Raw genomic sequence first — 18695 nt, 5'->3', positions numbered from 1 at the left:
TAATTGTTGGCGGATGCCGCCAATGTATGTTAAGTTGATTCTTAACGCCCAGGGGTTTAAGTGGTCACTCTATAACGAAGAGTCCGTCATTCACAAAAAGTGATTTTCATTCATATTAATATGCAGCACAGGCCTGGCGGGTTAGGCTGAACAGTGAATATGTAAATCGAGGTCCTTCGGGAAACACCTCGAGGGACCGCAATATATTAAAAAAAAAAAAAAACAAGAGTTCCTGGCGGAATGTGCGCCTGTGCGGTAGACAGACTATGCACGTTTAATGTAATACTCTTGCCTACATAACAGATTTATGCGTTTGGTCATTCGATCTGAAAACCATTCAGCGCATTTCAAACAACGACCTCGGGTTTATACTCAGTCTTGTGTGCATTTACCATTGTTTTATAGATTTGACTTCTCGTGACGTATTGTGTACATCAAACGAGCCGACGTTTTTTATGTAAATATACCTACTTTTTTGATAGGCCGTCACTACTATTCAACCTGAGGGCTGGAATATGGTTAGATTTTTATATACCAAAACTAAAATATTACTTAGAACTAGTGTACCGCTCGAACCATACCTGGTAAAATGCGTTTGAAACTTTTAAGAGACAATGCAAACAATTCAATTTTTTAATACAAAATCTTTGCGGGTTATATTTGTAGAGCTTAAGAGCAGACATCCTTGGCCAAATAGTTAAACCAAAACCACGTGGTAGGGAGACTCAATGTTTAACAGTCTTAAAGTCTTAGTATGCTTCCAACAAGTTTCGCGAAAAAATTATTACAACACACAATACATTTATAGTTTATACCCACACCACCGACTTGATATCCATATATTATTATATTACAATAAAATATGTACTGTTGTAATGCAGACTACACCCATTGATTTTGAGATTATACACACTTTATACTGGAGAACACTCACCATTTGTTTATAATATAGGCTCGATGTCTTGTAACCCGGTTCGACGTTATCCGTTCGAAACGGTCGTGGTAAATTATTTGTATTTTAACATGTATCCAAGCTAACCGATAACCGCGTGCATGAGATACATTGAAAACATCTTTATAATAATATAATGTGTGATCGGAGGATATATAAGTTTATTATGGTACGATACAGTCGACTTGTATAATAATTATTTACGGTAAAGACAGATCTGTTGTTAAGATTAGGACAGTATTTTACAAATCCTACGGTTATCCGATTGTATAAGTATTATATATTATTGTTTTATTTTGCTTCCATGTCGAACTGAAAAGGAATGATACATAAAACTTACAACTTACTAAAATCGTAGGAGTCACATACAGGTGAACAATTTTTTTACGGATAACTTGAAAGAAAAATAGTTTCTTTTAAAAGAAATGTTATCCGTTTTTGCCCGCAATAAATTTTTACCATTGGGTCAATTTTTTTATGTAGCAAATCTATAATTCTTCAACGACTTTGTTTTTATTTTGCATATTATAGGTAGTTTTAGGATTTTGGGTCTAAAAATTGGACTAATGGTAGGTTGAACTTATAAAATCAAAAAAACTAATCACACTTTTATGTTGTTGAAATAGTTAATTAAACGGTTTTTTATCATATCACTGACCCAAGTATCGTTTGTAAAATGATTAATATAAAATGAATTATTTGTAAGAATGTTCATTCAATTATATAACATACATTTTTATTATTTTCACATAAATAATGTTAAATTCATGAATAAAATGTGAAATGGACATTACTCATGCTAAATAATATAAAATTTTAGTTTTAATAAAATTAATTTGTTAAATGAACAACGTTTTAAATTATACTATTTTTATTATAATTTATCCATTCTTAAATGAATAAATATTTTTTTAGAACTAATGAAATATGTTGTTTTTTTTTTTTTTTTTTAACGTATTTCATGCTAGGCAAGACCTATGTTAAATGAATACTGATTTTTATTGGATTTGATGTACGACGATAACGATGTAAAGAGTATAACATATATTATGTGGTTATTATAATTCCCAAAAACCTACGCGGGTCGATTTGACTATATGCAATACATGCACGGCGGTATTATATCATGAGTTTCCTATTAAAACATTTTAACTGTGGCCAACGGGTCGATGCAATCTATATAATATTATTATAATATGTCCTGTGATCGTAGTCGTCATAAATCAAAGCTTCGAGCGTAATACCGAAAATCTACCGACTTGCATCTTAGTACCATATTTCTGGCGCACGTGCACGCTTTCCCTCCCTCCCCCCCCCCTCGAGAACGCTTGCTGCGTGTCCCCTCATCGCATGATCTCTAATAAAGAGATACGCTATACATTATGTATGTATGTACATTATTATGGACCATTGTCGGACCAAGGTCTCGTCTTGCGCGGTCCAAGGTCAAGGCGCGACTCGATATATTATAATTATGATTATACAAATGCGGTAAGTAAGATTTTCGTCGTAAGCATAATAATAATACCATAGTGAAAATAACATACACGGGCGCGCGGAAGGTTTTCCAACTGCTGCACACATTGTGGATGGAAGCAGTCACGCAGAGAAGGGTGTATTATAAGTTACAACATTATAGATGTATGGCGATGCGCGGGTGCGGTACTTGTAAGTCCGAAGGCCTCGTCAGACATTTCCCGCTGAGACGACCGTGGTCTTTTCGGAGACCCCCGCGTTCGTGTATTATAATATTTTTTTTATATGTATAAAAAAAAATTATAATAACAAATACTGACCGGTGAACGCCAGTTAAGTATAGACATCACCGCTAAGTTCGTGCGCTTATAAAGTTATCCGATCGTAGCGACCACGCGCCCTCTTGTACGACTCTCATAAACAAATTGGTTTTTTTCATGAAAGGTGTCTAATACAAAATTGCATTATTTTGGAAAACGATCCGAGTCAAGTCACCAAGTCGGGCTCGTGTAAGTGTATATATTCCCATCGTATAGGTACCTATGTGAACGGTATTAATTATAGAATTGTACGACCCGAAGCACTTAGTGTTAAGATGACGATTTCAAACAATTTCTCCTCGTCCGAGTAATGTCAATACTATTACTAAACAAAAAAAAAACCGTCGAAGAAATAATATTATTGTGAAAGTCGAAACGGCCAATTCGAGGGCAAAGTGCAAAATCCTTACACCTAAATACAGGTTTATATTAATTTATTGAGAGGTGAGCTTTAATGCGAGAAACAGTTTCCTATGACCCGACTCGTAGAGAAGCAAAAAATAGAAAAAAAATGAATTAGAAGTTCATAGAGGCAATAACATTAATGGGAATTTCAACTATTTCGTGAATATTACTTAACGTCCATTCATTAGTACAAACTCAACACAAATAAATTAATAAGTGTTACGCTTTCTTTACAGATAATTATAATAATTGGTTTTTTTTATTGCAAAATTAATTACTTAAATGATGTTGCTACTTGCTATAAATAAGTATTTTTTATATCCTAACGTGTTATTCATATTTAATTAAACTAAGTAGGTATGAAAATATTTTAAATGTAATATTTGTTTCAAGTTTTCAACATAATTCATGTATGATAAAATAAAATAAATTATTTATATTGAAACATTTGGTGTAAAACAAGTAATTTTTGAAATACATTTGAAAAAAATTAGACATTAACCACTCATTACCAAAACCAGTACGTACCGTATTAAACTATTTTCTCAATAAAACGGAAAAGTACGCCGAAAATTAAGGTCCAACATCGCAGTAAATAAGCTAGACAATACAAATGTTAACACGGATTTGGATTATTTTTTACAGGAAAATAACTGTTGTTCTTTGCTTAGCACAGTGTATTATCGTGCGAGTTCCGCAAACCACCAAATCCGTTTCGTTGTACTTATACGTGAGAAAATAAAATACTATAGATTTCATCAAATGCATATTATGTTTAGTTTTTGAATAGCAGAATAATTACACATAATTATGCCGAACGCTTCCGTTTCGCAGAGCTGCCAATCACACTAGTCATCTTAGCTCTAAAAAAACCCCTGTTGGCAACCCACGCCTAATCATTAAATATAAACAATTTAAATGACGCAAAAAAACACACACAGACAATGCAACCGAAATGACATCATAATTATTAATATAAACACGCAATAAGACGTTTTCTAAGTGACCACAGCGCATTTGTATTTCAAACCAGACCAGAGTAATTGTTAAAATTAAAAATACACCTTGGCAACTTTATTAACATTGTTGGTTGATAATTTACTGAATGAAAACCAATTTTATTTCAAATACCATCTTCGACCTACGAGTACGCGGTTAATACCATTAATTAAGGTCCTACGTATATCCTGATTAATCTAAATTCTAATGGATTGAAATTTCATCGAAACGGTAATAGTTCTATCCCACTGCCAATATGTTCAATAATTATTCTCTGGGCGTAGAAGTGTGTAATTTGCCCAATTTAAGTCTTTGCATGCAGATAACTGCATATTATAAAATAATTTATATTGTAATTATTAAGTTATGTGAAACGTTTAATTTCAACGAGAAAATATAAATAAAACTGAAAAGTTTCTCATAACTTGGAAATTATGAAAAAACTAATAATTATTTTGTAAATTGGACGAGTAAAACCTATTACAGCAGATACTTTCGGGTCTCGCGAGTGCCGTTTTCTTATAATGAGATGTGTTTCTATATATGAACACTATAACAACGGTCAATGTCGGTGGAATAATTGTTTTTCGGGTAAATACAACATGGCAGGTGCACGTGCAGGATGTGCGTTTCCTTTTTGAGTTTCCAGCGCCTCTTCGCCCTACTCGGTGTTCCGGTCGGTTGACTAGTGTTGTTTTTTCTTTATCATCCTAAGTTAGCAATGCCGGCAACTTGGCCTATTGTTGTTTTACGGGGGTTTTTCTAGTCATAACAAAAAGACTAATTAGTCCACATTTGAATGCTTTGTATCAATGGTACCTTTGATATTTTCTAAATGTTTTGTTTAGGTTTAGCGGAATATATATGTAAAATATTTATTGCACTGAAAAAATATATTATTGCACCTAAAAACCATTTTGTTGAACCAAACATTTTAAAGTTGACCCTCTACCGAACATTAAGTTAACTAAATTGAAACTTACTAAACCAAATTATTAATCAAAAACACTGTTCATTCAGTAATATCAACCACACATGTCATGGTAAAAGGACATTTAAAAGACCGTTGCCATACATTTTGCTTGGGTGGTCTCCGTCTAATGGCTAATTATTGTAGGTAGCAGTGTAATATTTTTTTTATTATGTTTAGTGACTTATAAAAACGTTTTTTCTTACCAATTGAGGTTTGCAATGAGTGTGGGTGGTAGGTATTTCAATGGCCTCATAGAAAATAAAAGTTCACCACGCTCTGAAAAAGTCAATTGCAACATTTTTTAGTGTGGATGTTTTGAAAATAATAATAATTGATTTAACAGTAGGAGTACTTAAAAATGATTACTAAAACATTTTTGTGATAACTAATGAATATTCTGCTAAAAATACTCGTATAATTCAAAAATATTTTGATAAATATATTATTCATCTTATACTATTCATTTTTAATGTTTACTTATCTACTGTTGTGCATATTTGTACAGATGTAAGTATTCAATATAACAAAGAAAAAAAAATATTAAAGTTATTGCAAAAATTAAAAATTATTATTGAATATAATCGTCTTTTAATGAAATAATTTAATCACCATGAGTCAATTAATATCTGAATAGTAATAATATCAGAAAATAAAAGTATGTACATTTGTCCTTCCCTAATAAATATTCCCTGTAGTCTTATACTATTTCCCCATAATTTCCTCAGCTGGGATTACATCTAAGTATTTTAAATTAAGAGAATTTATCCTTGTCTGAGATACAAGTTGTCTCTAAAATATGGCTAGTCGGATTGGATTTCTAACGAGATGTCCAAAGGGAAAAGGTACATAAGAAGAAATCTAGAAAATCTTTGAATCTCTATAGAGTATTCTTTAGATATTTTTCGTTTCCAGATTTCCAACGCTATTGATGATTGAGCGTTCTAAATGTAACTAATTAAATTGTTACAATCGAATTTTCATTTTTCAAAGTGGCAAAAATTCTATCGAGCCAAGAGTAAACTAATTACTGATTAATTGATCAGTTATTTCTCTAGTTTAAAACACTTTAAGGTTAAAGCTAAAACAGGATGAGAAATGGACTGCATGTGCCATGTTGGTTACATGCGAATACCATCACTAGACATCTTGGCAAACGAAAGTAACATCTACACTCAAAAGTTGATGACATTTCTGATTTTCGCGTGGACAAGGTCGTTCGTTAAGTAATCGTTAAACACAAAAAAAAACTTGCCAAAACCACTATAACGTTCCATAACGCCCGTGTTTAGCGGTGAAACGTCGAGCCACAAAATTAATACCTTGTGGATTTATACAGATTCGCTTTGTGAGCACGTTTCCCATTTCGGATCGTACAACGTTACCGGTCGAGGTCGGTCTGTTCAAACAAATAATTTAGTTATTTACTCGCATTATTAATCAAATAAGACCGTGGCGGTGATAGAGAGAGAGAGAGGGAGGGTTGACGACCGTAGTCGGTGGTTATCTGCAATGCTACTTTTTGCGGCGAAACACTTAATTCAAGATTGACGCCCAACATGATCTAAGCCGGAATCTGAATCTTTCTGAATCCCCAGTTTTTAGCTCGATTCGGTAACACTGCGCGACAAAATTGATAGGTTCGCATTTCCATACGCCGCCGTAATAACAATATATAAGTATGTGTTTACCCGTAATAACCGAGTAGGGTTACTGGACATAATTATTGTCATTATGAAAAATGTGTGTGGTAGGCGAGACGCAAGATATTTCCGTATGGTTAATACTTAATGTATGGTTATAAGATATTATAGTGAATCGCGTATAGCCAATCATCGACATAATTATATTACTATTTATTATTATTACTATTTATTTATGATTATGTACACAACCAGCATGTTCGCATCGCTATGCCCGTTTTACATTATAGGATTTCACTGCTAAGTTGCATTGATCTTCTCGGTTATAGTTATCCATACAACAATTTTTTGTTCAATCAGAAACTTAAGTCAGGCCCGGATCAAAAGTAAAAAATTGGGATTGTCTGTCTCTTATCATATCTGAAATTGAAATTTTGCCTTACCCAAACCTTTTATCAACTCTGTTATGATATTTTTTAGTATAGGACTCTTGTAAATACATTTTTTAAGAGGCACTAGTTTTTGAGACTTAAAGTATAGTATAACAGCTGAATTAGTAGGAACATATTATACAACGTATATTAATCTCTTAGATTATTTTGAAAAATGTAACAAGGCGTTCTCACCAGTTTCGGTTAAAAGTTAACCACAATTTACTAATACCTAATCGCTACTTAAATTATAGGTTTAATTATGCTTAAATGTTAATCTAATGTGGCGAGAACGACTGTAGTAATCTAATATCTAAATACATCACTTTGTTAGGAATTCAAACTCTTAAATCACTATAATAGCTGATGGCAGAGGTCTCCTGTCTTTATTTTCTCTATCTTTAAATGCCATCACAATATGTGCATCTATGACATTCAACTACGGATTCCTTCGTTTGCATCAGCTCTCATATTCTTATCTTAACTTTCTATCTCCTTCAATAATTTGAACTCGGGTTTTACCTAAACAAACTCAAAATTTCCTGGGTTCCCACGCGAATATTACCCAGTTTTTTGAGAAATTAAAATAAATAAATCTCTGAAATCATTACTCAACTGTATTGTTCCGTTCTTATTGTTGTTTTATAAATGTCATGCCACTGATATTCTCCATTTCCTTCTCAATCCCCTCGTTTGACGTCTTACCTCACTTGCATATAAATCATAGTCGTCCTATAAAAATACCCAAAACTACACTTTTTTTTCTCCCTGCACTTCTTACACCTTATACTACAATAATTTCAGACACACTATTCAGCGCACCCTCTTCATTTACTTTAATATTATTGGACATATCTCGACCGAAAAATTAACTTGAACTATCTCAACGTCAAAATACTTTACCGCGAGTTCTCCAAATCGTAAATATTGTTATCATTGTAATATTTTGCTTTAGCAAAACCTCATTACCTAGTTATCAAAGAAATATTATACAAATCTATATCATTACTCATTACTATTACCAAAGCAAAGTGCACGTTTTACTAGCATCGAGTGAGTTAAAACGAGTTCATGTAAACAATAAAATTATGCAATAAATAACCGTGATAGGAACGTAGAAAATTGATGTCATATTTTTACTAATTATTTTTAAAAAAAAGTTTAAGAATATTTAAGAAAAAAAACGATGAATTTGTAAATTATCTGTTCAAATTGTAATACTTTCAATTGATATACCTAATATGTAATCATTATAAAAATTTTAAAAATTAAACATGACCCTTTTCTCTAGTTTTCGTTGAAAATATATATTTCCTTCGTTCCGCATAGTAAATTTCAATAAATAAATAAGCAAATGTGGGTATTTTTTTTTTTTTAATAATTAAGCGGTTGCCGCATTGAGATTTTTAAAGTCATCTCGTTTATTATACTCGGACGGGTCGCAGCGAATGGCTTTAGATTCTTTACTGATAACTTGCGTTCGGTCAGTATTTAATATTGAAATTTACCGAATAATTATTATTTCAATTGGATGCGTAGGTATACTGTAATCTAGACGAGGACACTCAGGTACATATACATAATTCAAGATGATGATAACATAATAATAACAACCGGTACGCCACGCATTACCTGCTAATAAATGGTAATTTCCGTACTGATATTCAGTACTGATAGAGTGATTTAATGCCGGACGGTAGACAGTTTTTTTTTCGCCTATAATAAAACACCGACAGTTGTTAGCCGACAAACCGGTGGGCTGAAACAAAAACAGAAAGTGACGACACCGGATTCATTCATATATATGTATAATATTAATATCAATTATGATACTGTAAGCTAGACGGAAAGTTAACAGTTAACCGTTGCCAAAAGAACACAGTCGGTGATGTTGTTATCTGCGCGCATTTTCCAACCGCACTTCCCTTCCCATCCTAAGTTTTAAACTCTTTAATTTTAATAATAATTATCCAAAGCCTATCCAGTCAAAATATGTAGTGCATTATTCTCAATTTGCAAAGTTAATAAAATGTATGCGTTTCAAAAGTTTCTATCAAAAAAACTAAGTTGGGAGGGGAGTAAAAACAAAAATAAATTGTGAGAAATTGAGATTACATTGTAAAAAAACATTATAAAAAAAAAATTAAATTATTACTTAAGCCCAGTGAGATAGTGGGTGGTTCACGTTAAGTTGGTCTCTCTGTATTGTGGATGTGTGATAAGACAGCTGAGAAATTGGTTTACAAAGCTAAAAAATATGCCGATGTCGAAAACTTTGTTTAAAATCGAACTATTAAGTGTATGTTTTGGGAAATTTTAAAACAACTTTAAAGTTTAAAATTTTAAGAAAAACGCTTTTGAAAACATTTTTAGTTGAAGGAAACCTTGTAAACATGATAATTGATAAACTATCAAATATCAACAAGAAACGTTTCTATGTGTTGATCGAGCTATTCTTTTTTTTCCTTAGACACAACAAAATTGACTGCCGTAAAAATGTTATATGTTCTAGGGTTAAACTAGTCTAAATTTCAGATTTTAAGAACTACACCTAAAAAGCAAAAACATGAAAAGGCTTATACTTCTTTCGAGGGAATATATTTTTGATGTTTTCTTGCTGTTAAGTCAGTCACGTCGATATAACTGTCTTTGAAAAATAAAATAAAATTTTAAAAATTATTTTATAATTTTAAATAACTTTGAGGGCTAATGTTCTACTAGGTACCAACAAGGGTCATTTGACTGACCACGAGAGGCAGGAACTAGTATCATATGCCACGGTCTAAGCCGTGTCTAAGTAATTTATCTCTCGTAACCATATCCTCCAAAGATCATGCTTAGATACCAAAAGGTGAAACGACCGCCAACTTACATGACACTGCAGATTGATTCCTAGAAGACTGTGCGAGTCTCAGCTGTATTTTTTTTTTACTGATAACCAACCAGTATTGAAAGCAGAAGTGGGTTAACTCGTTTTTGCTATTTAGTTTCCTTTCTTCGAGATCGATATAACGTGTAGTAATTGATCATTTAACGTAAAGACAAATCGTGAAACGATAAAATGCTTGTAATTAATTCGACGGATAATTGTTTCGACAAAACATTGTGTTTTGCATATTTAATAATATTATCAGTGTAATGATGAATGGTTATTTGGTTTTCGATAACATATATTTTAACGTCCGTCGCCGTTGCCGACAGTTGCGGCTGTCCGCCCATCCGTTTAGAGCATACTTATACAGTACTAATAATAATAATAACGATGTAGTATGTATAATTTGTATTTTGTAAATTGTTGCTAATGTTGTGAGTAATTTGTTAGGTCTGTCCCACAGTCGCTCGCGCTTAGGTTGACAGAAAAATCACAACAGAAATACTCTTGAAACGGGAGAAAAATCATGTCGACTTATAAGAATACACACACACACACACACACAAAATACAGTAATAAATAACCCAGAAACTTTTATAGCCATTATCTATCTGTATCAATACGTCCGTCCACATGCCACTGTACAAAACCCGTTTACATTTGTTTATCGTTTTGTACCCCTCATGTATATTGCCGTGACGGGTGTCCACTTCACTGGTTTTATGCATTTTTGTCATTTAAAATAAATCAAATGGTCGAAATTGAATTCGCTTCCATTTTCATCTGGTTTCTACATTTTTATTATTTCTACTTTTCCAGATCAAAACGTCCGCGGTTAGTACCTAGTATTATATATGTATAATAATAGTATGTGGACCCGTGAGACGAGTTTTGGCGTCCTACTGACCAGAAATATAATTGAAATAAAATATAAAATTTATATTTTTTACTGTAAAAAATGTCACCAGGTAGTTCAGTAGGGCGCAGTTCAAAAGAAAAATCTTTTAAACGGTGATTGGTGCGACTAAATTGCATTTAAAATCAAATACTATCAAGGTGATACGGTTTGTAGGTTTAAACATTTGACTGTAAGTTATCAAATATCAATATAGTGATATCTAATTGGCGAAAAGCATCATATAAAATTGAATTTTAAGAGGAAAATCCGTAGAAACCGATAGTGTACCGGTATTCTCCAAAGAGGTTTTGAAAACAACTCACATTTTCTCTCGGTCATGGGTTTTTGAAATATTATATTTTTACTTAACGTTTAATAAAAAAAAAAAATAATAATAACGTTATTCGGTGTGATTTTTATCCTTTCAACTCTTTCGCGTTGACCCACACGCAAGTAAAATTACATGCCAACAATTTCAGCTACTTTTCACCTTTTTTCGTTGACCTCTGATCACGATCCTGAGGAATTTACTTACAAAATTGCTGAATTTAAATTTGCATGAAATAATTAATACTTTACGTTCGGAAAATAATTATTTCAAGCTTTAAGAAACCAGCTCCGATTATTATTTTTGTCAAAATACATAGGTGTTAAGGTATATTATTAAGCCGACGGGATTGGATGTGTTTTCGACGTTGTGTAAAACCTAACAATACCGTTATTAAAATGTTTAGGGAGAGATCTGCCGAAGAGTTATCTCCTAAAACGGTTAACTGAAAGTTTTTAGAGTGAAATTCGGTGTGTGTAGGCGTGAAAATATATAGTAGGCACCTCATATTATTATATTACTATAATATAAGTACGGTATTATTAAATTAAGCATGTGTTTTGCGTAATGGTTCGAGGCTGTGTATAACCACCAACTCCATTGACGACTTCTCTCCTATAGACTATCTATCAATTTATCTATGGAAAATATAAGAACAGCAACAGCTTAACGGTGGTCGCGGTACCGTAATTTAAAATTCGACAAACTTAACACCATTCACCGAGACAGTGGTAAAATATGCGTACCCATACTCGCACAGTATAATAGTCATATACCGGTTTACGCGCATTATCGGCCACCAGCGGCTAACTATACTATGGTTGTCTATAAAACAACAGTAATTGTTGTTGTTGCTGCCAATGCGGTTGGTCGTGATTCGCGATTTCGTGAAAACATACATTATAATAATATGGTACACTAATTACCGAGCAATTCGTAATCGGTATATCACGTAATGACAGCTCAGATTTTGGATTTTGTTTGGGCTGATCTAAGTGCGCAGCTGTGTCAAAAAAATAATGAAAAAAAATAGTACCGTCTATCTAAGCTTTGTATCGAAACTAAAATTTTAAAACCAACGCTATATTGTATTATAGTATTAAAATATGTAAGCATATATTAGGGTGATGCTTAATTGAGTTTTTGTAAAACTCACATGTTGGATTTTCCAGCAAATCGGTTTTGAATAAATTAATAAAATCTAATAATTTTGGGATTTATATTTTTATCACAATGTTTGAACAATATGATTACAGTACGTTTAGTTACACTTAAGATTTGTACTCTCTGTAACAGTTATAAAACATTCGAAGTTATTTACATAAACCTATATTAATTTTTTTTTTTTAATTTCGTAAATATTAACATTTTTAGCTAGCACACTTAGAAAACTGTTACAAACGCGTTCAGTCTTTTAGGCAAAGTTTAAATAAAATATTCATATTCTAAACAAGTATATTATAAACAGAGCAGTGAGAATTGATACAGATCTAAATGTTCAAGTATCAACCAATAGTAATACGTTACTAACAAATTCTACTTCTATACTATTGTATAATAATAATTTAATATGCAAGATATACCTGCTCATTTTAACATAGTTTGTAATTATTATCATTTTTTGTTTTAGGTAAGTGCTAATTACTTACAAAAGTTTGCGAATTACTGTAATACGTAAGTATGCAATTTTCTTTGCACAAAAAAAATAATAGAAAGTATAATATATATATATATATATTTTTTTTTTTTTTAAGCTTAATAATATAAAGTGTGATATGGTCGATATAAAAAACCCATCATTCCAATAATTGTAAAACCAAGCTTCGAAATAGAGCTTAAGTTTAGGAATACATAAAAGTTGTAGAACAGAAACGTGTATTATTTAAAACAAATAATAAAAGTTATTTAAAAAAAAAAAATTAATGGACGTAGCCCATTTGGCTCCCGTTTTACAAAAAGGTAAATTCCCAAACCGCTCCTGTTTTTAACAACACAAATTCCTTCTAGTCGGCGAGTTTTTTATGGAAAGAAAACGAAACATTTTCTATCATTATTTTCAATAATTTTAACAGATTCAATAGGGGTTGCTACCATTTTTACCAAATTCGAAATTCATATTGATAACTGATAAAGACGGCAGGTCTCCGAGTGTTTTGGCACTCGCTCGCTCGGCACCGTCGCTTCGCTCCGCTAACTAAAAATATCCTAGGTTTGTAGGCTACAGTCTAGGAGGAGGTCACAGGTTTAAAATTAAGTTTAAGTTTTTTTGAAAAGTTAAAGAGACTTGATAAGAAGCTGGTCATTGGGAAAAAATGTACAATGGAAAATGGTCTTTGGTAAAAGTGGTGTCATCACATTCAATAGAACTTAAAAGTAAGATATGACATGAATGTTTTCTGCGTCGCATCTGTACTTATTTTGTTACGAGAAATATACGCCTAGTACCGAATACCGGAGCCGTTTGGGAATTTACCTACTCGTGAAACATTTTTAGATGGGAGTCGTTTGGAAAAAAACAAACAATGGATGGGAGCCGTTTGGGTTGCACCGAAATTAACAGCGAAACTTGATCTTTCAAAAAAACTCTATGTCTAATTTATTTTAATTTTAATAGTTTATTTTTTCAGTATTACTTTTAAACCATATTTGTTTCGTATACTATTTCTATTTAAACAGTCTTTTTTAGTATTGAACAAATTTAAAGACTTAAAAATAGTAGATTATGTCGTTTGTGAAAATACGGATATCGAAGGCCCATCTTTATTATCTATAGTATAATCTGCGTAGTGATATAGCTGAGAAATCATATTCACTGATATTAATTCACGGAAAATAATTCCCAATAAAATTGTCTTATATTAAAGTTCTATTACAACAATTTCTAATATTTATTTTTTTCCTTTGAGAATTTAAACTATTCGTATTTGGCCAATATTGAAGAAATCCATACAATTTGTTTTTACATTACCGAAAAAATTAGGCCACAAACCTGCCACCGCGCTGAAATATGCCTCAAAATAAATCTATAGAATTTCCCAATCTTATAATATATTTTAATACATACTATGTGTTGGTGGGATGTATTACTATACTTATAATATTATTATATTCCTTAGGGATTATTTTGCTTTATGCGGTCAATTTTTGGCACGTCCGTATTTTCGGGGGATCTTAATACAGCGAATTACTATAGAGAGTCTTTGATCATTTATTATAGTCAATGGTTATTCACGGAAGACGACAATCGCATTAACCCATTCGTATGGGCGGTTCCTCCGGAAACAAATTATATATTTATCTACATTATACAACACTATCGGTTTATAAAGTATCAGAGTAATCTAAATCCTTATTATATCTACTTCTATCTGGGAATATGCGCGGTAATCGGTATCTCGGCTGATGGTTTACAAAGTCTGACTAAGCTACAACAAGTGTTTTTTTTTGTTATTCTTTGTCTAAACACGAATAGTCTCTGTATAGTAAACGACCATCGATTACCAATTACATATTATTATAGTATATATTTTTTATAAATATATATATATAGTTACTATATTATCATCACGATGTTCCTATTTGTACAAGACTTTAACCTTATCCGCTGACCGATCATCGGGGCCGCGTTGGGTACACACCCGCACATTGTTGGCAATGAAGATTTTTCTTCTTCTTTGCTACTTTTAATCTCATCTTCTCAACAGTGTATATAATACGTAGCTGCACTACATCCCAATACTATTTTACGGCAGTCACGGTTTTGCCGGTCGCCTTGGTTTAACTCCTGGTGGTTCCACTACAGTTAGTTTATAATTACCGGACTCGCTACCGCACACACACAGACAAAACGTCGTGACCCGTGCACATTGTATAATATAGCATTACTATTATTATTATTATTATTATTATTATAATGGTCTTCTTCGTCTGCTTCTTTATTTTCTGAAACAATAGTCGAGCAAAAATAAATTGATTTTTTATGTACATTAGAACGCGCCTACTTTTGTAATGGTTCCGGGAGCATTTCATACTCGTTTTAGTATTTTATTATTTTCTTAAGCTCGTAACGGTTGTTTTTAAACTAAAACGAGCCTTCGGAAACACCACAATAAAAGCACATAACCTGGATCCAATAATGGTACTTGCACTTTTTACAACAACCCGCAGACCACCGTCATGACGACACTGGACGCGATGGTTGCACGAACAGCGCTGATGCGACGGGGACTTTGTGTGGGAATTTTTAATAATCCCAAGACCGCACGACTTCCACAGACTGTTCAGTTCCATTCGCCATTAACTTCGAATGGCAACGCTATATTATTTTTCTATATTTTAGCAAAAAATAAAAATGCAATTCATGAGAACTAGCGTTCTCGTGGAAATCGTGTCCGAGTCAATGAATCAATAACTCTTTATTTCATTATATAAACTGCTATGTTCATTACTAGGTATATTTCATTTCTAACACTTGTACAAAGTATGTAGAATGCTATTATCTATTAATAGATATATGTATATTTCTTTGCATAACTCAATTTCTCCTCAAAAATACACTTATATTCCACACATTTTTGCAATATGTCACGCCATCAGTTTGTTTAAATTAATTGTACGACCCATTCCTAAGATTTAAATTTGATGTGTCTACGGTCACTAAACTATTTAATTATTTTTAATATAAATTTTAACTTTGTTATCATTTTATAAGCTAATATTTTCTATTTATACAATGTAATAAATACCTAAAATAATGGAAATTTTTTTTTTAATTTTTAATGTTACGAGTCATCTTATTGAGTTTAAACTATATTTTGATATTTCCGACAATAACTTTTCAATGATTTTTTCAATATGGTTATTTTCCCTAAAAATCACAGAAACATTAAATATCAAAATACGCTAATCTTACACGGTTCTATACTCGGATTAGAATATTTTAGTTAAATTAATAATATATTTTTTCTTTAATGAATAGGTATCTTATTATTGAATGTTGATAAATTTATACTATACAAATTACATGTAGTTCAGTATAAAACAAAGTTGAAATGGAATGTTGTACCTACTTCAATACAAAAAAAATATGATATGAGAATGTAAATTACCGTACCTACACTGTTTCGTAGATTAAACATAATACATAATATAATATGGTATAATGTTGTTTTCAATAAAATTAGGAGAAATGCATATCTATACGTATCGTCAAAATGTTTTCCCTTAAAAACATACCACATTTAAATTTCACTTGTCTTTCTTTGTCATTTTGGTCTTCTCATAATTTGTTAATGTATTGATATGCGATATTATGTACAATAATGCTGCATAAACGTTTCGCGTTCAGTATCTTCTTTATTTGTTATAAATGATTGGAGAGATTTCCGATTCATATTGTAGAGTAATGTAAACAGTCTAATAAATACTTCCCAGCTCCCAACTATAGTATTTTAGGGTCATCTACCTTGGTTTTTAACAACCTAAGCTATTTTTTTTTTTTTTTTGACAAGCACTAGATACATATAATCGATTATTTTGCTGAAATACAATACACTAGCAAAGCAAAACTTAAGTATTTTAAAATAAGTATTGAGAGAGCCAATTTTTTACTATGTTGGCGAGCATTTCATTATCCCCCTGGGGATGGTGTAAATACAGCCATAAACTAACAAAATGTCTTTTGCTGTTAACATCTATCCGTCAGCGGTTATAAAATGTGCTTAATAATAATTTTTCTAAAAAACGTAGCTATATAATATAATATGCAAAATAATAATAACGTGATTTATGGTCTTTGTTTGTTGAAAACATAATCATATTTATTTTTTGTACCGAGCACGGTTATTATTATAATTACCAGTCAAATACCCCCGCTGACCGCAAGTCGCAACACTAGCAAGGTGAACAAGACGTAATATACAAAAAAACGATTTTTTTTTTTTAGCATAATGTTATTTATTTAACAATTAGAGACATTCAAGAGATTCGGTCATTCGAAAATTTGACTATTCAAAGAACGTGTTGCTTACATTTAACGAAATTTTTAAATAATTGGTGATAAAATCAAAATATTCCAATTAATTTTTTTCATTAACCTACTTAATATACGACAAGTTCGGTTAAATTTATTAATTCATATTATATTTATCATGTATAATTATCAAGCCACAATCTAGATCATGTTTATATAGCTCAAGATAATGTATTAATTAATACTGCACAAGCATGTGTATCTTAAATTAACCATAGATTAAAATTTATCATAAACAGATCAGTGAGAAATTAAATTATTTCAAATTACTCGTATTAGTTAGGTACACAAGATTGAGTGCACTTAATTTGAAATATATATATATATGTATTTAAATTTTATACACTATCTCTAATGTTAGGTTTTAATTATAAACTTGTTCTAGCAAACAAATAAAATTTTATTTGCATGTTTGATCTTAGTAATCGATACTTGATAGCTGATATTGACTTAAGCAAGTTGGCTTGCAGCATAAGTTTCTTTGCAATTCTTGCTAAAGTTATACTCACATTCACCGTCTGGGCTCTCTAAACAACATTCATAATACATAATATGATTTAAGCTCAAATTCTTTTTCTGAAGCCATAACAGTTAAAAATGTAATTTTACTTAAAGTGGACTTGTCTAGTTATAACCACCAACCGATTTCATTAAAAAAAAAAATCGTATGGTGTCATGTGTATTATGTAACTAAATGGCTCAGTAATCCTTACTTTTTTTATTGTTGCTTACAATGTACACATATCAAAGAACCATAAAAGGTACGAAAATCCATCACTATAATATTTGAAGAGCGATTAATATAAAATACATATGTATTATAGTATACGTTTCAACGTATAATTCGTTTCATATAGGTCATCGAAAAAAAAAATGATTAAGTAGGTATCTTACATTTTTTATTTGTATAATTTTATAGATACAAACGCCAAGATCAAAATATTGTGTTTTGATTTTATACAAGTGAAATGGCTGGTGTCGTTTGTTAGTAATTATATACGTTTTTATCGTTGATCAGTTATAGCTTACATTTACATTTTAAAATATTTATATTTTAATTTAACAAAATATTATTTTTACCAACTAAAACACTCAGAAATATCATTATCACAGTTTTCAGTTTTTTCAACCAGTCAAATCACGCAATAATAATTATGACGAATCAATTAATATATTTAAAATTAATTATTATAAGAAACACAATGACAGAGCTGTCTATTTACAGTTTTTTAAAAAGTTCTCTTAGTGTTTCCATTGAAATATTTCTTCGTTTTTAATGGCCGACAGATTTTACAATACAGTACATACAATAATAATATAATATGTTCCAAAGCGATTACTCAATATAACGCCGCTGAATTATATGAACT

The 18695-nt window shown here is 31.4% G+C and overlaps 1 protein-coding gene across 3 annotated transcripts in view; it reads left to right on the top strand.

The window, feature by feature from the left end:
- Positions 1 to 18695, top strand: part of LOC126846442 (uncharacterized) — a 61962-nt gene that overhangs the window by 13901 nt on the left and 29366 nt on the right. Inside the window, exon 2 of one of the 3 annotated variants that reach the window (XM_050585856.1) lies at positions 12925 to 12968. The exons of the other annotated variants lie outside the window; for them this stretch is intronic. The gene's annotated coding sequence lies outside the window, so the exon portion shown is untranslated. The remainder of the gene's footprint in view (positions 1 to 12924; positions 12969 to 18695) is intronic. 3 annotated transcript variants of the gene reach the window in all.

The sequence above is a fragment of the Adelges cooleyi genome, unplaced genomic scaffold, assembly GCF_023614345.1.
Source record: "Adelges cooleyi isolate 19-005CV unplaced genomic scaffold, UGA_ACOO_1.1 ACOO_flye_CR_arks_rails_tigmint_CR_PRNA_108, whole genome shotgun sequence".
Taxonomy (NCBI): domain Eukaryota; kingdom Metazoa; phylum Arthropoda; class Insecta; order Hemiptera; family Adelgidae; genus Adelges; species Adelges cooleyi.
Note: the sequence above shows the minus strand (reverse complement) of the source record. Positions and strands in the feature narration are given on the sequence as shown.